This window comes from Manis pentadactyla, chromosome 2 (assembly GCF_030020395.1).
Source record: "Manis pentadactyla isolate mManPen7 chromosome 2, mManPen7.hap1, whole genome shotgun sequence".
NCBI lineage: Eukaryota > Metazoa > Chordata > Mammalia > Pholidota > Manidae > Manis > Manis pentadactyla.
In genome coordinates this window covers 221,432,909-221,458,502 of record NC_080020.1, presented here as the reverse complement: position 1 = coordinate 221,458,502, position 25,594 = coordinate 221,432,909, and the positions used below count along the sequence as shown (strand labels likewise).

The 25,594-nt window shown below is 45.1% G+C and overlaps 1 long non-coding RNA gene across 1 annotated transcript in view; it reads right to left on the bottom strand.

The window, feature by feature from the left end:
- LOC130682634 (uncharacterized) overlaps positions 1–25,594 on the bottom strand; it is a 274,470-nt gene that overhangs the window by 164,535 nt on the left and 84,341 nt on the right. Inside the window, exon 2 of the long non-coding RNA XR_008995937.1 lies at positions 3,525–3,618. This is a non-coding gene — a long non-coding RNA (uncharacterized LOC130682634). The remainder of the gene's footprint in view (positions 1–3,524; positions 3,619–25,594) is intronic.

Here is a 25,594-nt window from a genome sequence, read left to right as displayed (position 1 = left end):
ATGGAGTTATGTTCTACCCCCTTGAGAGTAAGGTATCTACAGAAATTATCTGGATTCTTCTGCACAGGAGATTTGTCTCTTCTTCTCCATGTACCTTTGTATTCGATTGTTTATTTATGTCAGTATTAATTCATGGGTATTTATTTCATATTTTGGATTACAATCCAAAACTGCTTAATTTTCTCACTCAGATTGTTCCAGCTTTGGCCACTGGGAGCTCTTCCAGTTAATTAAAAGATGCTGTCCTGCACCCTGGCTCCCTCTCCCTCTGAGTATATTGACAGGCAGAGGTAGGACATTTGACATTGAGACCCAGGCCACGAGGACCGGGACCCTGCGCCCCAGCGATGTGGCCTCTGCATGTCAATTAGTCTCTGAGCCTAAGTTAGTCTCTCACCTATAAACTGGGGGTTGTGATGCTCCCCTAATCCAGATGCTCTGAGTATTCATTGGAAACGATGTCTTCAAAGCGCTTAGCACAGCACCCAGCATATAAGAAATTCTTAGCAAAAGGAAGAAACATTGTTACTGATTGCTTGACTCTCTGAGACCCAGCCCCACTTCCAAAGAAACCAATTAGAAAATTGGCTCTTTCCCTAGGCCACTGAGGTCAGCTTGGGCATGCCCTGGGTCCCTTGTGCCAGAAAAGATCCCCAGATGACAACTGCCTTTGCAACACCTATACTAAATAAAGGTTATTTCCAAATATTCACCTCATCAATGAACTATCCAAAGGACAGCTAATTGAAGCCACTTAGGTCTGCAACATTTTCTGCCCACAGGCCCAAGTAGGGAGATGCATGTTGGCCTCCAGCAACACCCGGACTTCCACACGGGTCTCCCAGGGCAGACATTTGGGGTCAGGGATCCTGGACCAGAAAACCTGTATAGCACAGTACCCTTGACCTTGCAAACAGGGGGTGTTTCTTGGCCTCTACCCACCTCTATTGCTTCCTTTTAGCTCCTTGGCAAGCCACGCCCTGGGAACAGTTATGAAAGGACTCTGAGTCAAGGTCAGGTGTCCTCTGCAGGCCCATGCACCTGCCCACACATTCTGAGACTGGGCTTGGCCCAGCACACCAGGAGGGCCACCCACAGCCTGGCCATTACCAGGAGGACATGTGGGACATTTTCCCACCAAGAAGGACAAGGATTTCCCCCACTTGCCCCTACCTCTGGGGTCTAGAAACCCACCTGCTGACAGGACTGACCAGAACAAAGGAGTCCTGCAGGTGGCACCCGGGTGTCCTGTCATCCTGGCCCAGCTGGTGGGGGCTTTCACTCAGGCAGATTCTGCTCCAGAAGCAGATGAACTCACAGAAGCTGGCGCAGGGACTGCATTTGCTGTTCCAGCTGGGAAACAATGTCACTCACCTCCATTCATCCACCCAATGTACTGAGCATTTACTACGTGTCAGATCTTGAGCTGGGTCCTGGGTGCTGGGAGCAGACAGATAAGAAAGACATGCTCCAGGGAAGCACGGAGTCTAGTGGCTGTAGCTGATATTTTTAGATTCCTTATTATGTGCCAGAAACTATAGTAAGTACTAAACATGAAATTAACATGTAATTAATCCTCTCTGTTAAGCTAGAAATCATTACTGTTACTATACCCATCTTACAGATGAGGAGACTGAGGGACTGCCCAGTTAAGAAGCTTATCTGAGGGCACAGAGTGTGCCAGTTGGTGCTCTGTGGGGGGCAGATGCCAAGGCATTTGCTGGGATAACACCTGACAGATGGGGGCGTGGGGACAGGAGCAGCAAGGGAGCCTCAGGCTGCCAAGCCACCGGCACAACTTATCAGTCAGTCAGCAGCTCTACAGAGCCATCCATGTGCTTATTCCCATGGGGTATGAAGAGAAAGCCTGGTCTCTACCCAAAGGCGGTCCTAGGCAGGTGAGGGGCCCAAGACTGTCAGAAACAGGTGCTGAGATGGTACAGTCTCTGCCTTAAGAGGCATCACTTTCTAGATGGAACCTGCAACCAGACAATTATAAAAGCATGGAATTATGTGTGATAAAGGGAAGTGTAAGGAAGATTAGGAAAGGAGAACCCTAGCCCGGGCTGGCAGCAAAATGGAAACTTCCTGGAGGACAGGACTTCTTACTTGAGACCTCGGAAGTGACTAGGCACTGACCAAATGAAGATGGGCAAATGGGCCCGGAGTGTGCATGTTTTCAGTGGGGCTTGGGGGCATATGTAGGTAAGGAGAGAAGGGAGCCGAAGAGAGAGCATCTCTGATGGAAGGAAGGAAAGCATCAGCAAGGGCCCAAGAGAAGGTACAGTGTGTTTGTGGAGCCACCTGTTTTCTGGAAGGTTGCATGTGAGGAAGGCAGCCAGGAGAGGAAGGCTAGATAGTGAGCAGCCTTGCCCACCCACTCAGGCGTTTGTCCTGAGGGCAGTAGAGGGAAATGTTGTCATGAAGGGCCAAGTCACACGGGATAGTTAACTGCGGTGCGAGGGACCTCTGAGGACAAAGGCTTTGAGGAGTTGAGGAGACTTGACAGATTATCAGCAAAAATGACTCCAGTATGAGGACTGCTGGGAGCCCATTAGGGTTCACACATCTGTCCTCCTCCAGAGCAAGACCTCGACTTAACTAGAAGGTGACACGGGAAACTGAGAGCACAGGAAACTAATTCCTGCATCTCCACCCTCCAAAGGTTTCAAGCAATATTAGATCCTTCTGGCAATGTGGTTTATACTACCGTTAGCCAAAATGTCCCACTGCCTCTGCTATTCCTCTGCAAGAATTCAACCACCTGTTTAATACCTACTCTGATTCCCTAGTTAGCCCTATACACAGGGCAGCCTCCTTCCAACCCAAATTTATCTTTCTTAACAAACACTGTAGGGTTTAAGTAGCCATAGCCCAAGGTTGTGCACAGTTAAAATTCCCCTGGGATCTCCTTACCAACCATTCTTATTATTTATTGTTATGTTAAAAAATACTCTAAACTCTGTGACATGAAACAACAATCACTTATTATTGTTATTATCATCATTGTGATCTCCTACAGTTTTTGAGGTTAGCAGGCTCAGCTAGGTGGTTCTCTGAGGATCTCCCAAGCAGCTGTAGACAGATGGGGCCTGGAACTGGGGATCAGAGTCTTCCTCACTCTAATGTCTAGCAGCAAATGCAAGGGCTATTGGCCAAAACACTGACATGCAGCCTCTCCACAGGGCCTGGACTTCCCCACAGCAAGTGCCCTAAGAGAGGAAGGACCTGTCCGAACTGGCTTTACCAAACATTATGACCTAGCCTTTGAAGTTCATGGGACCACTTCCCCACACTTTACTGGTTGAAGCATTTGCAAAGGTCCACCCAGAATCACAGAGTGGAGACAAAGATTCTCCCCTTTAGTGGTGGGCAGTCAGGTCCCATAGCAAACAGAACTTGCGGGGTCGGCGATACCATCATGAACAGCTGTTGAATAGGCATTCCACTACAGCTACAATCCTGCCACATTCATGTCCCTCCAAAGTGCAAAATGCCCTCATGCTCTCCCTCAAGGTTCCTACCTTGACATCCGGGATCTTTCATCTAAATCAGGTCCAGATGCCAGTGAGGCCCCATGGGCATGGTTCCTCTTCCACAGCACTTCCATCTAAAGACCTGTGAACAAAAGTGACACGTTATTTGTCCCCTTCACATCCAACATACAATGGTAGCAAGGCACAACATACAGGCACAAAATAAGAGTTATTCACACCCCTTTTCTGAAAGGGGGAAACCAGGAGGTGCCCAGCAGGAACTGGACCAGAGCAATTTTCTCAGCAGTTTCCTGACTGATACAACTGATCTGAAATGCGGAAACTTGCATTTATTCTTTTAAATTTTCACCTCATTCTAACCCAAAGTGAGTAACTCTTGGCCCTAGGTGTGGTAAATGGAAGAAAAAATGAGCCCCTGATGAGAGGTTCAGGGGTGAAATGGAGTATTGTGTGGCTCGCACTGTGGACGTTCTGATCCATACGGCTGTGGCACTCTATCAGTTGGAGTGTCCTCACCACCACGCCCTCCGGGCCCAGCCCACTATCAACAGGAATTGGCCTGGTGATGGCAAAGGAACACACAGCACCAGTCTTAAGTCTTCTCTACATAGGCTGAGACATAGACATCTCTTAGGATCCAGTGTTGGTGCCGAGCCAGGAGCACATGAATCTGAGGCTGTCAGCAGTATCTCCTGCAGCCAGAGGAGAGAGCAGACTGCGGTACAGGGCAGGAGTGGGGGGCAAGGACTTGAGTGAACAGAGCCCTGGTGATGCCATCAGAGCCAGACCTCTGCCTCAGGACCACAAGATAATAATAAACCCTCTGTTTTGCTTAAGATATATTGGGTTTGATTTTTTTTATCACTTGCATTTGAAAATATCCAAATATACTTCCATTTTTCTCCCCAAGCTCCCTGCCTTCATCTAAGGTATGGCCTCCCATGGACCTACTCCACCCTTCTCTAAGAAGACACCCCCTGAAGTAATAAGTCCATCCCCTTGTCCTGGGACAAGCCCACGTGGAGAGGGAAGCCTGCTCTCTTCTTCCTGGGCCCTCCAGTCCTGCCAAGCTCTGCAAACAATTGAAAAGTAACATAGCTCACATAGGCAGCTATCTCTGCTTAGACTCAAGCCTGCCCACCCCTACCAACACTGACCATGACAGTGAAAAAAACCCCGAGAGTACACACACTGCCGAGGGAAGTGCCCAGATGGTCTCACAAGAGAGCTCCATGCTCAGTGTAGACCACCCCAGACACTGCCCTAGCCAGGACCAACCACATCCCAGGATCCTGTCTTCAGCTTCTGTTTTATGTGACTTGGAAGCTGCTGCTATAGATACATCAGCAGGAAATGGCTCTTTAATCACTGCAAAGTCTCTCCTGATTGTAAAGATTAAGTCAACCTCTGAGCTGTAGGGCCTCCTCTTCCAAGATAACTGGGATGCATTTGAGAGTGATTAGCTGTGCTGAGCACCAGCCCACACTCACAGCTTGGTCAGATTACATGCATTCTTGGGCCTCAGATAACAGGAGTTGAGAAGGGAAGACTTTAGGCCCAACAGGGTGGGGAGAAAAAGGAAGGTCAAAAGAGCAGGATGCAGCAGAAAAGTCTGAGTCATAAGGGACCGCCATCTATGAGCAATCTGGGACATGTTGTCCAGTACCCCCCATACTCCATGGCTCTCTCACTCCGCATTTTGAACCCAGAGCAACCTACCAATAAGCCATGACCCAAAGGAGAGGCAGGACATTCTTCCACTTTCTTTCCATCCCTAAGCATATGTCATTCATTTGCCTGGACACTCCAGAGGGCTACAGTCTGCAACACAGCTGGGATTCACAATGGCCACACCATCTCCTGGCATGTAGCTGTAAGTCCATCCCATTCCTTCTAGCCATGAAATAACAAGCCACCTGTGGCTCAGCTCAAACTGATACAGACTCTAAATGTGGTAGATGTCAACTTTTGAGCCACTGACCCAACCAGCTGACAGTACAGGCCTATGCCACATGTTTATTCCAGTGAGGACTCCCCTGAAGTTTCAGCCTTCAGAGTCTCTCTAATATCACTTCCCTGGTGGTAGGTCTTCAGCCTTTGAAAGGGAAGTTGAAGAACAGTGGATCCTCATATATGGGAAAGCCTATTTCCAGGAGACTCTCTGATGCCCTATGAGGTGGGATTAGCCACACCCAGTCCTCTTTGGACAGATTCATTCACTTTTTGAGTACCTACTATGGACCAGACACTCTTATAATAGTGAATTGAAATAAAGTTCCTTGTCTTCAGGGAGTTTACATTCTAGTAAAAAGAGAAAAAAAATTTTAAATAAATCTAATAGGTCAGAGAAGAAAAGATGGCAGTGTGAGAAGTGAGGCAGAAACCTTCCCCCAAAACCACATATAATATGAAAATAGAGCAAATAGAACTAATCCTGAAAGAGCAACCAAAAAAGAAGACTGCAACAAACTGCCTATATTTGGGGAAAAGAGAGGATCTCATGGAAAAGGATAAAGGAGCAAAGGAGCAGAGCTGCAGTCCAGTGGGACCCAAGCCCTCCCCATCACCCCAGCTCACTGGTGGGAGGAAGAGAAATGGAGTGAGGCAGAAGTAGAAACCCAGCACTGCTGAACACCCAGCCCTGGAGATCTGCTCCAGGAGCATGAAACCACATTACAGGGTGGTCTGGAGATTAGTGGGGTTGGAAAGCAAAGACAGGTGGAATATTCAGAGAGATTGGGATTCCAGCCACTTGTGGAGAACAGGTACCCACAACCGGCCACTCAGTGACAAAAGAGAGGCAGGCACTTTGAAAGACTTCCCAATAGCGAGAAGGGCGCTAAAGGGGTGAGGATTATACAGAGCTTGCTGCTCAGGAAAAAGGACAGATGGACAAAATCTTCAGGGCACACTCAGCCCAGCAGGTGGGGAACTTTCAGGAGCTTCAGGTGATCCATCCTCCTGGCTGGTGACATGTGCTGAAGTCCCCCACTATGTTAAGCAGCCTACTGCTCCTTCCTCCTGGCTGGCACTGGTTCACAAAGCTGCTGCCCCTGCCATCGAGCCAGGCCAGCCACAGGGCACCCTGCCTATGGCAGCTACAGTGGCATAATGCAGAAGCCCCTCCCTGTGTGCTTGGCCCACTGGCCCTGGCAGTGGAGGCAGACACTGCAGCTGGGAAGTAGGAAAGAACTCTTTACTACCGGCAGGCAGCGACATGGCTCGCTTGCAACCCCTGCCATCGCTCAAGGTGCTGGGCAGCTCCAGAGAGTAGAGCTTCTGGACACTAGAGTGTGCCACCTACACAAAGTTATTATTCCACGGTAATCATTAGAAATACAAAACAGCAAATGAATCTGATACAAACCAAAATCCCAACACCAGAAAGAGGGAAAAGTGAAACTGAAATCATCAAATCTTCTTAATAAATATTTCAAAACAAAAATCACAAACATGCTCACATAGCTATATTCAAGATCTCAGGAAGGCCTTCAAGAAACAGACAGAAACTTTGAAAAACACAGTATCTGAAATGAAACATACAATGGGAAGATTTAAAAGCAGATTAGAAGAGGTAGAGGAGACAGCAAATGAAGTAGAAATTAGGGAACAGGAATATAAAGAAGCTGAGGCACAGAGAGAAAAAAGGATCTCTAGGAATAAAAAAATTATAAGAGAACTATCCAATCAATCCAAACAGAACAATATTCATGTTACAGGGGTACCAGAAGAAGAGAAAGAAAAAGGGATAGAAAGTCTCTTTGGGGAAATAATTGCTGAAAACTTCCCCAATCTGGGGATACTCTCTTAGGCTATGGAAGTGCACAGATCTTCCAACACAAGGGACCCAAGGAAGACAACACCAAGACATATAAAAATTAAAATGGCAAAGATCAAGGACAAGGAGAGAGTATTAAAAGCAGTGAGAGAGATAAAAAAAAAAAGATCACATACAAAGGAAAACTTATCAGGCTAGCATCAGACTTCTCAGCAGAAACCTTACAGGCCAGAAGGGAGTAACATGATATATTTAATGCAATGAAACAGAAGGGCCTCCAAATCAGAATAGTCTACCTGGAAATATTAACATTTAAATTTGAAGCAGGAATTAAACAATATCCAGATAAGTAAAAGTTGAGGGAATTTATCTCTCACAAATCATCTGTACAGTGTGTTTTGCAAGGACTGCTATAGATGGAAATGCTCCTAAGGCTAAATAGCTGTCACCAGAGAAAATAAAACCACAGTAAAGGAAGGAGACCACTTAATTACTAAGCAAATGCAAAATTAAATCAGCTACCCACAAAATCAGCCAAGGGATACATAAAGAATACAGAATATGACACCTAATATATAAAGAGTGAAGGAGGAAGAAAAACTAGGGAGAAAAATAAAAGAACTTTTATTTGAAATAGCATAATAAGCGAGTTAAGTTAGACTGCTGGATATTAAAGAAGCTGCCTCTGAACCTTTGGTAACCATGAATCTAAAGCCTGCAATGGCAATAAGTACATATTTATCAATAATCACTCTAAATGTAAATGTACTAAATGCACCAATCAAAAGACATAGAGTTACAGAATGGATAAAAAAACAAGACTTATCTATATGTTGCCTACAAGAGACTCACTTCAAACCCAAAGACATACAGAGACTGAAACTGAAGGGATGAAAAAAGATATTTCATACAAATAATAGGGAGAAAAAAGTAGGAGTTGCAGTACTTGAATCAAAAAAATAGACTTCAAAACAAAGAAAGTAATAAGAGACAAAGAAGGACATTACATAATGATAAAGGGGCCAGTTCAACAAGAGAATATAACCATTATAAATATCTATGCACCCAACACAGGAGTACCTACATATGTGAAACAAATACTAACAGAATTAAAGAAGGAAATAGAATGCAATGCATTCATTTTAGGAGACTTCAACACACGACTCACTCCGAAGGACAGACCACCAGACAGAAAATAAGTAAGGAGACAGAAGCACTGAACAACACACAAGAACAGATGGACCTAAAAGACATCTACAGAACACTCCACCCAAAAGCAGCAGGATACACATTCTTCTCAAGTGCACATGGAACATTCTCCAGAATAGACCACATACTAGGCCACAAAAAGAGCCTCAGTAAATTCAGAAGGATTGAAATCGTACCAACCAGCTTCTCAGACCACAAAGGTATGAAACTAGAAATAAATTATGCAAAGAAAACAAAAAACCCACAAACACATGGAAGCTTAACAACATGCTTCTAAATAATCAATGGATCAATGACCAAATAAAAACAGAGATCAAGCAATATATGGAGAAAAATTGAAACAATAACTCAACACTGCAAAATCTGTGGGATGCAGCAAAGGCCATTCTAAGAAGGAAGTACATTGCAATACAGGCCTACCTCAAGAAAGAGAAAAATCCCAAATGAACAGTCTAAACTCAAAATTAATGAAACTAGAAAAAGAAGAATAAATGAGGCCCAAAGTCAGTAGAAGGAGAAATATAATAAAGATCAGAGCAGAAATAGATAAAATTGAAAAGAATAAAACAATAGAAAGAATCGATGAAACCAGGAGCTGGTTCTTTAAGAAAATAAACAAAATAGATAAAGCCCTAGCCAGACTTACCAGGAAAAAAAGAGAGTGTACACACATGAACAGAATCAGAAATGAGAAAGGAAAAATCACTACAGACACCACAGAAATACAAAGAATTGTTAGAGAATACTATGAAAAGTTATATGCTAACAAACTGGATAACCTAGAAGAAATAGACAACTTTAGAAAAATACAACCTTCCAAGACTGACCCAGGGAGAAACAGAAAATCTGAACAGACCAATTACCAGCCATGAAATTGAATTGGTAATCAAAAAACTACCTAAAAACAAAACCCCTGGACCAGATGGCTTCACCACTGAATTTTATCAGACTTTTATAGAAGACCTAATACCCATCCTCTCTAAAGTTTTCCAAAAAGTAGGAGAGGAAGGAATACTTCTAAATTCATTCTGTGAGGCCAGCATCACATTAATACTAAAACCAGGCAAAGACAGCAAAAAAAAAGAAAATTACACACTAATATCCCTGATGAACATTGATGCAAAAATACTCAACAAAATATTAGCAAACTGAATTAAAAAATATATCAAAAATGTCATCCATCATGATCAGGTAGGATTTATTCCAGGGATGCAAGGATGTTACAGTACTTGAAAATCCATCATCATACACCACATCAACAAAAAGAAGGACAAAAATCACATGATCATCTCCATAGATGCTGAAAAGGCATTCAACAAAATTTAACTCCATTCATGATAAACACTCTCAACAAAATAGGTATAGAGGGCAAGTACATCAACATAATAAAAGCTATATATGACAAACCCACAGCCAACATCATACTTAACAGCAAAAAGCTGAAAATTTTTCCTCTAAGATTGGGAATAAGACAAGGATGCCCACTCTCCCCATTTTTATTCAACATAATACTGGAGGTCCTAGCCACAGCAATCAGACAACACAAAGAAATAAAAGGCATTGAGATTGATAAGAAAGAAGTTAAACTGTCACTGTTTGCAGATGACATGATATGTACCTTAAAAAAAACCCTAAAGAATCTAACTCAAAACTACTAGAATAATTGAATTTAGCAAAGTTGCAGGTACAAAATTAATATACAGAAATCTGTTGCATTCCTATATACTAACAATGAACTAGCAGAAAGAGAAACCAGGAAGACAATTCCATTTACAACTGCATCAAAAAGAATAAAATACCTAGGAATAAATCTGACCAAGGAGGTGAAAGACCTATGCCCTGAAAACTACAAGGCACTCATGAGAGAAATTAAAGAATACACCAATAAATGGAAATACATCCCATGCTCATGAATAGGAAGAATTAATATTGTCAAAATGGCCATCCTGCCTAAAACAATCTACAGATTCAAGGCAATCCCTATCAAATACCAATAGCATTCTTCAGCAAACTAGAATAAATAGTTCTAAAATTCATATGGAACCACAGAAAACCCCAAATAGCCAAAGCAATCCTGAGAAGGGAGAATAAAGCTGGGGGGATTACACTCCCTAACTTCAAGCTCTACTACAAAGCCACAGTAATCAAGACAATTTGGTACTGGCACAAAAACAGACCATAAATCAATGAAACAGAATAGAGAGCCCAGATAGAAACCCAAACATACATGGTCAATTAATATACAAAAAGAGGAACCATTAATATACAATGGGGAAATGACAGCCTCTTCAACAACTGGTGTTGGCAAAACTGGACAGCTACATGTAAGAGAATGAAACTGGATTATTGTCTAACTCCATATACAGAAGTAAACTCAAAATGGATCAAAGACCTGAAGGCAAGTCATGAAACCATAAAACTTAGAAGAAAACATAGGTAAAAATATCTTGAATATAAACATGAGCAACTTTTTCCTGAACACATCTGCTCAGGCAAGGGAAATAAAAGCAAAAAAGAACGTGGGACTATATCAAACTAAAAAGCTTCTGTAAAGCAAAGGACACCATCAGTAGAAAAGAAGATGTCCTACAGTATGGTAGAATATATTCATAAATGACAGGTCCAACAAAGGGTTAACATCCACAATATATAAAGGACTCACACTCCTCAACACCCAAAAAGCAAATAACCTGATCAAAAAATGGGAAGAGGATCTGAACAGACACTTCTTTAAAGAAGAAATTCAGATTGCTAACAGCCACATGAAAAGATGCTCCACTAATTATCAGGGAATTGCAAAGTAAAACCACAGTGAGATATAACCTCACGCCAATTAGGATGGCCAACATTTAAAAGACAAGGAACAACAAATGCTGACAAGGATGCGGAGAAAGGAGAACTCTCCTACACTGTTGATGAGAATGTAAATTAGTTCAACCATTGTAGAAAGCAGTATGGAGGTTCCTCAAAAAAATTAAAATAGAAATACCATTTGACCCAAGAATTCCACTCCTAGGAATTTACCCAAAGAAAATGAGATCCCAGATTCAGAAGACATATATACCTCTATGTTTATTGCAGCATTATTTACAATAGCCAAGATATGGAAGCAACCTAAGTGTCCATCAGTAGATGAATGGATAAAGAAGAGGCAGTACATATTCACAATGGAATATTATTCAGCCATAAGAAAAAAAGCAAATCCTACCATTTGCAACAGCATGGATGGAGCTAGAGGGTATTACACTCAGTGAAATAAGCCAGGCAGAGAAAGACAAGTACCAAATAATTTCCTTCATTTGTGGAGTATAACAACAAAGCAAAACTAAAGCAACAGCAGCAGACTCACAGACTCCAAGAAGGGACTAGTGGTTACCAAAGGAGAGGGGGAGGGGAGGGTAGGTGAAGAGGGAAGGAGAAGGGAATTAAGTGCTATTGTGATTAGGACACATAATGTAGGGGACTCACGGGGAAGACAGTGTAGCACAGAGAAGACAAGTAGTGACTCTATAGCATCTTACTACACTGATGGACAGTGACTGCATTGGGGTGGGGGGGACTCGGTAATATGGGTGAATGCAGTAACCACAATGTGCTCATGTGAATCCTTCATAAGATTGTTTATTAATGATACCTTAATAAAAATAATAATATGAATCCTAAAAATATATTGTACAATGTATGTAGTATGTTACAAGGTATTAAGTGCAATAGATAAAAGGAAAAGTTATCAGGATTGGGGGATCAAATGTGTTATGGGGAAACGGGGTGCTATGAGTGGATGGGGTACAACTCATTGGAAAGGTAACATCTGAACAAACTGTTGAAGACAGTGAGGAGTTAGCCACACGGACAGAGAGGGAACAGTGTTCAGGCAAAGGAACAGCCACAGCAAAGGCCCTGAGGCAGAACATGCTGGACACCCATGAGAAGCAGCAGGCCGACTGGGACTGGGACAGAGTGAGCATGGGGAGGTCGGTGGTGAGGAGGCTGGAGAGAAACAAAGTGTTCCAGCCAGAGTGAACAAGTCCTCCTAAGCCCCCCTAAAGTTAAAGAACACCCCTATAAATCAGGCTGGACACTGGCTCCCCACTTAAGAGCCCTGCAGATTCAAGGCAGACAAGTCTCGTCCTCCCAGTCATCTTCCTCCTGCCTTGGGTCCCCATCACTCGGCCAGCAGTCCCCCGACCCGGCCACCACACAGTAGAACAGCCTGCTCTTTCTGGTCCTCTGGAAAGCCATTCCATCTCACCCCTGCCCCTGTCCGCATGAGCAGGAGGGCCAACACCTGCGAAGAACTCAATTACAAAATTCACCAATAATCAGAGGGCTTCTCTCTTCCTTCAGCCCAGGCCCAGAAACCTCAGTTTACAGATCCAATCTCCTAGGATCTCCCAGTCAATAGCTGGCAGGCCTGGGATGTAGGGTTCGCACCTCCCATGCAGCCAGGGCCCAGGGACCACCTGGCCAGGCTCTGCATGGCCAATAGGAGAGCAGACAGGCTGACCCTGGGACTGCCAGGGTGTCAGGGCCACAGCAAGCATCCGAGGCAGCACTCCCCAGCTGCTCAGGCGTAACGGGACCAGGCCTTACCAAGCCCCAGACATGCCAGGAGCTCCTTGGATCCATTCGTCTTCCCAGGCCTCACCCCCTCCTTGGGCTCAGCCTGTTAGAACTAAGTGGCTCTACTTACTGCCTTCTAAGGTTTCTGCTGGTGGAGCACAGTTGGGGACTTTATAAACTCCAGCTGTCATACAAAAGCACAGCTATGAGTAAGCGGGTAAAATCAAGAGTTCCATTTGGGGCGGAAGAAGGTCAGTGGGAAGGCAGAGGCAGTAGAGGGACTAAGCCAGGCCTCCAGCATTTCTGAAACAGGAGAACAGGTGGGAGGTACTGACTTTGGGTGAAAAGGATGAAGAGTCTGGTTTTATACATGTCTGAAGTTTAGGCTGGAAGTCAGGAAAGAGGGAGGGCGGGAAAACAAATTTGGGAGATGTTTGCAAAGAAAGATGTAGCGTAACGATTGGAAGAGATGAAGAAGAAAAAATCTACAGGATGTGATGGAGCATATTGGAGAATGTTACATTTAAAGGAGTTGAGAGAAGGCTGAATAGCCAGGGAAGGAGGCAAACAAGGAAGTCAGGGTAGCAATGAAGTGGGGCGGTCCTGAGGGCTGTTCATCAAATTGTCCTGCCTCCCTTCTAGAACCCTGGTGGCACTGGAATTACCGACTCCCCTTTGCAGCTAGTAGCAACATACAGCCTTTTCCGGCCTCTAAGTTCCAAATGGCGTATCACTTTCAAGCCAGGTGTCTAAAGCTGATGAGAGGCATTTGAGAGCTCTCCTTCCTGTGCTACAATGACCATACATGTTCCAGCAGAGGCTGCTCTTCAGATCCAGGAGTGAAGAGGACATGGGACAGACCCAGAGTTCATGAAGAGAAATCAACCCCTGGAACCATTTATAACCACAGCACCGCCTAGCTTTTCCAGACTGACATGACAGGGGAGGAGTTTCTAGAAGGAAGGTGGTGGCTAGTGGTGCAGGGAGGATGGGGACTTGGAAAAGTTGAGTCCGGCAAACAAGTGGACATCAGTGACCCTCCAGCTTGGCTTATGAGAGCCACAACTGGACTGCAAGGCATTAAGGAATGAAGTCTTGAAGGCAGCAGATGTAGACTTCTCTTTTAAATATTTTGGGGGATGTCAGAAAAGGAATGGGGCAGCATGAGAGCCAGTAGGGTAGACGAAAGGCTCAAGCTTTTATTCTTAAGAGAAGCCAGTGAAGAAACAAAAGTATATATGAATGACAGCCTTATCTGCCCAAGCTCATGACTTGTCTGGTTGGGAAGCAAGAGAAGAAAGTAGATCTGCTGCTGCTGCAGTTTCTTTTTTCCTGATTCTCATCACTCTAGGTCAAGGGGGGTGTGTGAGAACTGGCAGGGGGTGGGAGAGCATCGAGCAAGAGAGGAGGATCCTGGAAAGACAGTCGGGGTAAATGAAGGGGAGGGGAGGGGATTCATGGAGAGATGATCAATCTGGAGGAAACAGGGAAGTCCAGGAGCCCCCAGTGATTGACCTCCATGCACAGGAGTCGCCACATCCACACAATGGGGCTAATCTTTACAGCACCGGGTCTTGGGGAGGTAAGAGAAGATGATACATGCATGTCGGCATATTAAACTGTAAAGCTTCTTGCACATGTGACAGGTTGGTAGCTGACTGCCACTGTTTGGGGAACCTTTGCCCAGAGAATCCACTGCCTCTGGTTGCTGGCCATGAGGCTGAAGAAGTCCAGAATCAGCCATCACAGCTTATGGATGGGACCTCAGGTCTACACCAGCTATACACAGAGTTTTTGCAAAGTCCAGTGTAGGCAGAGGCGGGGGATCTGAGTTCCACCTGTGGCCTCACTGGGTGATTCTGGGTCAGTCGGCTATCTGTCCTAGGCCCCAACTTCTGATACATCAATCAGGGGAAATGAGACCAGACAGTCCCTGAGAGTACTCCCAGCTCTGACATATTAAGACTCCAGGATTCAATTAGCCCTCTAGCTGGTCTGGACTTCTTATATAAATAAAACATAAAACTATTTGTAATCAATTAAACCTGAAACAGTTACTACATCATTAAGTAGATGAATGGACATCAAAAAATAACGAAAGAACTAATAACTGTCAAATGATGGTTTGGATGTAATGCCTTTGACTCAGTTCTCAGCCCAACGACACACATACTTTGGCCACGTTAAAATCCGTTTCCTGCCAATGAAGTTTCCAGCTGGGCCAGCCAGCCAGCCACATGCCCTCACTGGCTGGCTCAGTGTGCCCCTGTCCCGCATCTGCCTCCAAGCCACATGGGCTCCAGCTGTTGGGGGCCTTCAATGGGCCACGTGTCTCAGTCTGCCGGCATACTGCAGCCCACCCCGTGATGCAGGGAGTGTGTCACTGAAGCAAAACACATAAAATTAGCACTTGGGTCTGTGCTCACCCTGAACTTCATCACTACTACCAAAGACACATGCTAAGATTCAGGGAGAGAAATCCGAAGTTTTGACCTGCTTTAGCCCTTCACCAAGTCCCTGTCAATCCCCTCGGTGGAAAGTCAATCCTGTGATGTCCTGGGGAAGCTGATACTCAGGCAAAGGTCCCCCCATCTCTCCTCCCAGTGTGTGAATCAGTGAATCTACCTTCTCTCTCTCTCACACACAGACACTGAGCTCAGTGATGGCCACCAGGGAGAGTTGGCCATAGTTCTTGGAGCTGATCCCCAGCTTGGGTGTGATTATGCCTCTTCACTCAATGGCATAAATGGAGTTTGACAAGGTTGAATCCTTCGCCATCAATTAGCCCATGATGGTGGAGCCAGTTTCTACTTGAGGCAGCATCCAGGCCCTGCCACCTGCCATGCACAGCCTGGTGAAGGCAGGACGTGTCTGTTCTCCAGCAGCTGCATCAGAGCCTCTCATTTTTGCATCCAACTCAGTTGGTTATGGTCTTCTGGGAAAAGAAAAGTGCCGGACCAAGCCCCCCCACCCCTCTCTCCTGCAGTTGGCAGCCCTGTGACCCCAGTGGTGTTGAGGTGACCCTGCTTACTCCTAGAGTGGGACCGGTGAGGCCTGGGGATGGGCAGGGGTCCATAAGAAGCCACTAGGAGGCAGCTGCCCTGGAAGGCTGGGCCCACTTCATTCCACTGAATGTACTGAGGAGGGTCAGGGGTCTGGTTGGGTACAGGAGCTCTGCAGTCGGTCTCCACGAGGCTACTGCTTAGGCTCCACGTTCAACAGCACGAGAACGTCGCACCAAGTGCACTTACTGCAGAATGAATCCAACCTGTCCTGGGGGCCCACCTCCCCCTGCTCTTTACTCCTGCTACAGTGATGCGGAAGCCCCAGACCACGGGTCAGGCGGCCTGAGTTCCCATCTTAGTTCCCTCCTATCTGCACAGCCTAAATGTGGACCTGAATGCTTGGTTCTCTGAACATCAGCTTTCCCCTCCCTAAGACGAGATGTTGGACTAGACCATCTCTAGGGGCCCAGCTCCCATATAGACACTTCCCTATACAGACTTACTTCAAAGGTCAAATTTACAGACAGACATAAGACGAAGATTGCAAAAGCAAAGAGACTTCAGGGGAGCCATCATTGCCCTGGGCCCCACCAGGGTCCTAGAAATTCATCTGGAGGAGTTCCAGGGCAGCCACTCACCCAGACTCGGCCTTTACAGTCTCCCCCAGCAGAAAGGGAGATACCTGTGCACCCCTGACCCACTCTTGTCTTTGTTTTTTACTGGAAAAGGCTAAACTCTGTCCCCTACAGTTCAAGACCTTCCACAATCTGCCTTATTTTGTTTCTTCATCCTCATGCACCACCCTGCCCTGGACACACCTTCAGCCCCAGACTCAGGGGCAGGCCTTCTCATGCTCAGCTCACCTTTCATTGCCCCACCTTACCTTTTTTGCACAGAAATGTCCATTTGCCCTTCCCAGACCAATCCCATGTTCATTAAAGAAGGTCCTGAAGGAATCCCACATGTGGTAACTAAACTAGTCAGGTAACTAACTAAACTAAACTAAACTAAACTAAACTAGTTTAATAATGAATATAAATTAAATAACTGTTGAATCACTCTGTTGTATACTTGAAACTAATATAATACTGAATATCAACTATGCTTCAATGAAAAATATACATTTTTTTTAGAGCCTAATTCAAGCTGTTACTTGCTACTAATTCTTGAAATGGATAAAAACATTTCCTCAAACCAGAGTTTTCATTACTTAACACTGGTCTCCCTTTCCTAGTGCCATGGGCTAAACTGTATCTCCCCAAAATTCATATGCTGAAGCCCTAACTCCCAGTCCCCAAGACAGTAACTGTATTTGGATAGAGGGTCTTTAAAGAAGTAATTACATTAAAATGAGGTCACAGTGATAAAAAACTGAATCAAGATTGGCTGCTTCCAAAGGCCTCCTGACTTTTAATAAGAAGTTTTGGGGTTCAGGAGCTGGTCTAGACCACAATAACTCCTCCTTCTGCCATTATCTTCCTTTCACACTCCATCAAGTGGCTCCAGATGATGTCAAGCTGACTTCTGGTGCCAGCCAAGGCAGTCCCATTCTGCAGGCTCAGGGTTCCTGCGGACACATCTGAGATGTGCTGGGCAGAGCCAGGCAGTCAGGGGCTGTGTGCTTGCCACTTCCATTCAGCCTCGCAGCGTGCAGGGTGGACTTTCGAGGGGAACTGTCTGCGTTTGTTCAACTCAGGCAGTTCAGTGCAGCTCAACCTGGTTCTAGGGCTCAGTGTTTTATGGCCAAAATAGGCCTGGATGGAAACTCAGCCCACTGCCTCCCATATATCTTCGGTCAGTTCCTATCACGGGGCCTCAGAGGTTTGCCCACCTGAAAAATAGGGGTATGGGACCCAGCCACCTGAGGCTCTTTCCACTTTGATATTCTGTGACTCATATTTGGACTCACCGGGTAAAGGGACAAAACATGTTAGTCTAGCTAGGGCTGCCATGACATACCACCGCCTGCGGGGGCTTTAACAGAAATCTATCTACTCACAGTGTTGGAGGCTGGAAGTTGGAGGTCGAAGTGCTGACAGGGTCAGTGTCATTCTGAGATCCTTTCCTTGGCTTGCAGGTGGCCACCTTCTTGTTGTGTCTCACGTCTTTCCTTTGTATATGTGCCTGTCTATGTCCAAATGTCCTCTTCTTTTAAGGACACCAGTTAGGTTAGGTGAGCCCTAATCCAGTACATCCCAGATGTGCCCACAGAAACCCTGAGCCTGCAGAATGGGACTGCCTTGGCTGGCACCAGAAGTCAGCTTGACATCATCTGGAGCCACTTGATGGAGTGTGAAAGGAAGATAATGGCAGAAGGAGGAGTTATTGTGGTCTAGACCAGCTCCTGAACCCCAAAACTTCTTACTGAAACTCAGGAGGCCTTCGGAAGCGGCCAATCTTGATTCAGTTTTTTATCACCATCTCAACATTTACTAAGTCTGTTTGTTGAATGAGGTCCAGAGATCCTGCATAAAGTCAGTGCTCTGGAAAGTTAAGGAGGGAAGAGTTCCCTTTGGACTGGTGATCAGGGCAGCTTTCGGGACAGGCTGGAACTTGAGCCAGCCGCTGAAGGATGGGTGGGGCACAGAGAAGAGCGGTCATTCCAGAGAGGGGGCCACCCCATGGGCAGATTGTCTTTAAGGCTTCTGGATTGAATTTGAGGCCCCAGGCTGGCTTGGGACTTTGTCCACAGTACTGAACATCGACAACCATCCACCAAGAGGATAGGCAGTAGAAAGAGAAGATGCAGTCCTCTCCAGGAAGGGACCCTGCTGTGAATGAGAAGACCAAGCTTCCTCTTTGAGGTCGATCTCTGGCCATGGCAAGCTCTTCCCAGCAGGGATTTGGGGTCTGAACATGGTTGCCAAACTATTTGAAGTCTTCACATCTCCTAGGATCCCTGAATGTTTATAGCCAGTATTTATGAATGAATACAGGAAGAAATACCTCCAGGCTTTCCTGCTGGCACCAAGAGTGGACCCCTCCTAACAAGACGTCTGTACAGTATGGTAACACTCGTCAGCTGCCTGAACTTGGCCTTCATGAGTGTTTTGTGTGGATTCCCAGCAACGTGGGCTGCCCATTGAGCTAGAGATCCCCAGGCCCATAGCTCAACTTTCTCTCTGCCAGTTCCTGAGCAAAACTTCCATTTCAGTCAGCATTTTTCGGCCTAACTCTAGAACACCATCATCTCCCATCTCTGCAAACGGAGGAGGTGTGAACCAGTATTTGACTGATAAAGATTCATTTTGGAGGAGGTCAGCATAAAGTAGAATTGTTTGTCTACCAGACACCACTGGTTTGTCCTAATAATCTGCAATACTTCCCTCCTTTGTATATAAACTTTTGCAATGGATGGAAATATTTTTACAATATTTTCAACCAAGATTTGTTTTCTTAGGGATGAAGCAGTAGTTGACTTTATAAATATGTTATCACCTTCCTTTGCTGTGAAAGAAGCAGCATTCCAGCCACCATACTTCTGGTGCAGCTAAGTGGCCAGTAACAGGACTAGGTCGGTGCTGGAAACAAAGTGTTCCCTGGACAGAAGGGGCTGTTCTGCCCTCATGCAAAGACCAGTGAGAAGGAAAGAAGGAAAGAGGGCTGAGGACAGGCTCAGTCTGCCTGTGGCACATGTAGCCCTGGCCACAAGCATGTCAAGATGTCAAGGAGGGAGTTCCAGTATTAAAATGGAATCTTCTGGTTGGAGCCCACCCAGAACCAGTGACTAAAAAACTCAGGCAAGCTATCTAAAAAACTGCCAACCTTTTAGGACTAGAAGGTAAATGTTAGCGATCCAAAACTATGGATCTGGAAAATGTGCTGTGGGGGATGTGGCATCTTGAATTCTCTGTGCTCTTTCCCTGCTGCTCTCTCTTAGTAATCCGTGTCTTTTGAAATGTCTAGGCTGCCTCAGTTGCTCCAAGGGAAATCAGGGTAGACTTGATTATGATCCATCCCATGGCCAGAGTGCTAAGGAGGAATAGCTATGTTCATTACTGTGAACATCTTGATGAGATCGACAATTTTCTAGGAAGATGAAAGTTACCAAAATTGACTCGAGAAGAATATTCTCCAAATATACCATTAACTGTGAAATAAACTGAGAAAAATTGTGGAAGAATTATCTCTGCAAAAGCTATGAGCTCAGACAGTTTTATGGATGAGCTATTTCAGAATGCTCTATAACAGAAAAAGATGGAAAGCTTCCCAATTCCTTTCATAAGGCTAACATAATACTGTAACAAACTTGACAAATAAACAAATACATACATTATATATGTAATGCCATATGTATGTATACACATATACACCTACATACACATACACATCCAATGCAGATCAATCTTATTTATGAGTATAAATCTCAATAAAAAATACCAAATAAAAACCCAATAAATTAAATCCAGGAGATATTAAAAGAATAATTCAATATGACTAATTCCGTATTTATTCCTGGAATGTAATCATGACTTAAGATTTGGAAGTGTACACTAGTCCACATCAGGAAGTCTCAGAAACAAAGCCATAAGAGATTCTAAAGATGTATTTTTTATACTTTCCATGAATTAAAAAAGAAAAATAACTTAGCAAACTAGAAGGCATGAACTTACATCTGAAAAGAGCATCCTCTTCGTGGTGAAATAATAGGCCATGTCCACTAAAATCAGAAATACGGCAAGTGTGACTTCTATCGCTATCATGGTTATACATTTTCTATTTCTAGCCAATAACATGAAACAAAAATATGATATTTTTAAAAATCCAGGAGATCAAATTATCACTATTTGCAAAAGATACTATATTCTACAAAAAAAAAAAATTAGTCCCAAGAGAACAAGAACCAAAACTAGTAACAGTTTAGTAAGGTGAGCCATTACACATTAAAAATACACAAATCTACAGGTTATCTATATACCAGAAATAGCTAGTCAATAGTAAATAGAAAATACAATGGGAACAATATTCCATTTAAATGAACAATAAAATAATAATAATAAACAAAAATAATCTTGAGGACACAAGCAAGTTCTATTAAAAACATTTTTTAAACTTTACTGTGAAACCTAAAAACAGACTTGAAGAAATACCATGTTTCCAAGGGGCGACTGAATTATTTTCAAATTCTCCCCTAAATATTTTTTTAAAAGAAGAGTTATAGATGACAGGAGCGGAAGAGCAAGGCTTGCAGGATTTACTCAAACAGATCCTGCAGTCCTCACTATGGCCATGTTAGAGAACACACGAGAACAGTCCCCACAGGCCATTCCGTGTGTGAAGATCTAATGTCCCAGAGAGAGGAATACACAGAGGCTTTAGAGACATGATAGAACACGCAACATGATGATAATACTTGAAATCAGCTTTGGACATTGGGAAACACAAGTTCTCTTTGTTCTGTGCCTGTTCAAAATCACCAACGATTCATTAAGGTAAGAAATTAAACAATAAGACGGTGAGTGCCATCTCACGCGGAGAGCAACCAGTACAGCGTCCAAGTTAGCTTCGTCACCATCCTTCCCAACCATGTAAGGCCTAGGGCATCTGACCCGGCCTAATGCCACGATGGTAAAAATCGTATAGAACTATTCAGAAGAGGAAAGATTAATTAATTAATGGTTAAGGTAAGTGGTTTACTCTTGAAGGGGAGAATGAATTCTCAACTCAGTTTTATGGGAAAATAATTCCAAATGAATAAAGAGTTTATCTGGAATTAAATTAATGTAAAAAAAACTAATTAGAAGAGGATATAGAAAATATAGATATATATATATAGACAGATATAGGTATAGAAAAACAGCAGAAAGCATTGAAACTCCATGAGAGCAGAGATTTTTGTCCATTTTGTTTACTGCTGTATCTCTAGCACCTGGAATAGTGCCTGCAACATAGTAAGTACACAAAGAATTTATTGTAAGGATGAATGAATGAATGACTCTTTTCTCCTTTGTACATTTTCTCCTTTGTCACATTTCCTACTAGCATTTTTTCCTTAGTTACTGTAATTTTTTGAATCTCCTTCTATCTCCTTACATATTGAGGACAATAACTCGGTGCATTATATTCACTGCATATAATTTTTCCAAATTTGTCTTCTGCCTTTTCATTTGCTTGAACTGTTTACTTACAAAAACTACAACTTATTTATATGAAGTCAGTCAAATTCTTCTCATTATAAAGCTCTTCTCAGTTCCAAATTGTAAAGGAGGCTGGGGTGGTCTAGTCCAAATTATTTCAACTGCAGGGCTAGTCCATCCTCTCCCAGAGCCTGGGGACCAGAGGGCTTCCTATCCCAACCAGACTCATCAATCCCCAAAAGCTCCCCTTCCCGCGCACTCTTTTGCATAACCACACAGTGAGGTCATGTGTTTAGGACACCATTGTTCTGTCACCATGGAGATGATGAGACGTCAAAGCCCTGGCAAGAAGCCTCCCACACAGGATGAAGCCAAGGAAGAAGAGGGAGAGAAGCGAGGAAGGACCTGCCTATCAGGCAGAGGACCCAAATATCCTAAGCCACTCATGAGGTCATCCTCACGCAGGCTCCCAGGTGTCAGATAACCTGCCAGGCCAGCCCGGCGTGTAGCTACAGCCCCTGACAGAGCCTAACCTCAGAAGACGGTGCTCGTCCCTTTTAGCCTGCAGGGCTCGCAGCCTGACTCTGAGCTGGCTGGTGGCCTCCTCCGGAATTCTCAACTTAGCTTTCCTGTTTTTCTCAGAATATAACTCCCTGTTCCCAGCACTTCACTACATCATCCTTACCCTCCCTGCCCCCTCCACAGTCAACTCCTAAGCTGCTCTCCCCTCTGCTTCCAGGACAACCTCTCTGAGGCAAGAGTCTGATTGCCTTACTCATGTTCTAAAATTAATTCAGTGATTAACTGTTGTCCTAAGGGGAAAAAATCTAAATTCCTTAGGATGCTATTCAGACCCTTCATAATCTGGCTCCTGCTTCTATCTCCAGCCAACCTCTTACCACACCCTTCTTCATACTCTGCTCCAACCATATTCTGCCTGGCATTGGAAGATGCTGTTTTTTCCACCCAAATAACTACCTGTTACTGACACCACTGGGCTAGGCAAAGTCCTATATATATCATCATGTTGTAGATAAGGAAATTAGGGTTCAGAGTGGTTAAACAATTTATGCTCGGTCACACGGCTTTTAAGTAGCAGAGCGGGGACGCAAACCCACATCTTTCCAACTTTCAAAGTCCTGGCCCTTTTACTACCTAGCATGACCAATCATTCCAGTTTGCTCAGAACTATCCCTGTTATAATATTGAAAGTCCCGTGTCTCAGGAAACCTTTCATTCCCTAGCAAACCAGTATAGCTGATACCCTGGTATACCCCTCACCCACTGCTCCTGCCTTTTCTGTCAATGCTAATTCATCAGCCATAGTTCTTTCTCTGCCTCCTCCAGGAACCCTTCCAAGATCGTCCTATACCCAGAGAAGTGTATTTCCCCTGTCCTGCCCCATTCCCAGGCCTGCCTCTTTCTTCTACTGAAAAGATCACCATGTGGAAATAACTTGTCTACTTATTAGTGTCACTTGCTGGAGGTTGAATGTCTGACTGTCGGAACCAAGGCCCTGCCATCTCTGCAGCCCCAGGACATGACGAGGAGGAGGGGTTGGTTGGCGTTTGACATGGGCTGCTCTGTGGCCATGCTCTCCTGAGAAAGTGGTTTTTAGAAATAACTCGGCAGTTAACAAATGCAAGGGTGGGTCAGGCCTGGAGCCCCATGGTCAGTACGCATGACCAAAGCATTTGTTCTCCTTAGCACACATGGGCTCTATCAGGTCTGTAGGCACAAACCTGACCCGCACCCCTGAGCTGCTGGCTTTTAAGCTCACTGTCCTGTCTAATGCCCTCTGTACAAATCTCTGGGAAACTTAGGTAACAAAGCTATGGAGCTGCTCTGGGGGAGGTGGAGGGAGAGAAGGAGACATGCAGAAATCACAACTTTCCAAACGGTTTCTGCTCTGAAATCTCAGAAATGATGGCGCGTGCACTCAGCATCCACAGGCGGGAACTGCCTCTCCACCTCCCACCTGTTCCACCCCAGGCATGCCCGCTGAGAGGACCTGTTTTCTGAGGAGTGGGAGAATGAGGTGGCTTCAGTCTAGCTGGGCTGCTCTGGCCCTGGTGAGCAGCCAGACATGAACACTTAGAAGAAGCAGAAGAAGAGAAGCTCCATTGTTTGGTGTAAGAAAGAGTTCAGATTCAGGCTGGTTCTGATTTATCCAAACTTGTCCCACTGCCCTGACGTGCCCCTTCTGGAATCAAACCCACCTGACACATGTTGAAACACCAGCACCCCTGCCCCCAGCAGGAGGGACCACTACTCAACCTGATCACCATGGCCTCCTTCCCGCCTTTGCCCCGGGGGGCAGCACACCCCACAGGGATGCTGCAAGGGCCTGGGGGAAGCAATAATCAATAATTGTAACTCTAGCTTTGGGGTGAAAGACAGAGAAAAGGTCAGGAATGAGAAGAGAAGAGCTAACAGAAGAGGAAGAAACTGGTGCCCAGGAAGCTCGGGAGAGAGGGCCACCCCTTAGTGGGCCGGCCATATATTTGTATAGGCCATGATCAAGGAGATGAGACTGTTACCATCCCAACCCCTGCTCAGCGTGTAAGAGTCACATACGTTCTTGTGCTCATGTCGAGCTCTGTATCCAACTTTTGGGGTAAGAAAGATCTTGATTATTAGTCCTGTTATAGACATGGCAAATTCAAGGTGCAGAAAGATTGAGCAACATACCAGGTCCACAGATGGGAAGAAACAGAGCTCACGCTTAACTCCACCTCTGCCTTCCTCCAGGTGTATCACAACAAACCCACTAGAGTCCTCACTCTCATACCCTGGGCTCACCTCTTTCTTCCCCCGCATCTCCTTCCACCCTCTGTCTCCTTCCCGTGCGGCAGATGTCCTGACAAGCATCTTTGTGATAAATGGGCATCATCTCACTTACCACAGAGCCTCCCTAGGGAACCAGGTCACGGCCAGGGAGACTTCATCTATCCTAACCGGCCTTCTGCGGTTCCTTCAACTCCCTTGAACAACTGTTCTGAACACCTGCCACGTGCCAGGCCTGGAGCCAGGACTGAGGAGGTACAGCTCAAGCCCCAGACCGCACCCCAACCCCCCGACCTTGGCCAGTTCTCCCCCATGTACCATATGAACCCCGCCAATGCAGTCCAGTGAGCTGAGCTGGAGTCTCCCAGGAGGGAAATGTGGGCAAGTTCAGGCTGCTGGGGGAGTCCAAAGCGGAAGAGGGGGAGTCTGTGGTCAAACAGAAGCGAAGGTCAAGACATCATATGCAGTGTGCCCTGGCTGGCAGAAAAGGCAGGTACCCACTAGCCGAGGAAATGGTTTGGGCATCTGTGATCATATTTCTTGTTCACACCGCAAGACATAAACAGCCAGTCAGCAAGACAGACAGCCTCTCACCACATTTGGAAGAGCTTCTTTTCCCATTAGTTTTTTAAACATTTTTAAATGAATGATGACTTTCAGCTCCTTTAAAAGAGTTTA